Below are 247 nucleotides of genomic sequence, written 5' to 3'. Positions count from 1 at the left end.
GTGTGATTGTAGCGGGTTGATGTGATATTCCGATGATTTCGTTGGCTGAGATCTCCTCTTTATGATCTCTGACCCGGGTCGGGTTTCATATTGAGGAGGCATGATTGTGATTGGTTTTCCACGGGCAGAGCTTAGAGCCGATGATACACGTGATAGTCTTGAGTGATTCGGCTATCACGGGGTTGAGGAAATCCTACGGTTACACTGTAACCGCGCCAACGTTCCACTAGCTATGGAACGGGATCGG

The sequence above is a fragment of the Tarenaya hassleriana genome, unplaced genomic scaffold (assembly GCF_000463585.1).
Source record: "Tarenaya hassleriana unplaced genomic scaffold, ASM46358v1 Cleome928, whole genome shotgun sequence".
Classification (NCBI taxonomy): Eukaryota; Viridiplantae; Streptophyta; class Magnoliopsida; order Brassicales; family Cleomaceae; genus Tarenaya; species Tarenaya hassleriana.
Note: the sequence above shows the minus strand (reverse complement) of the source record.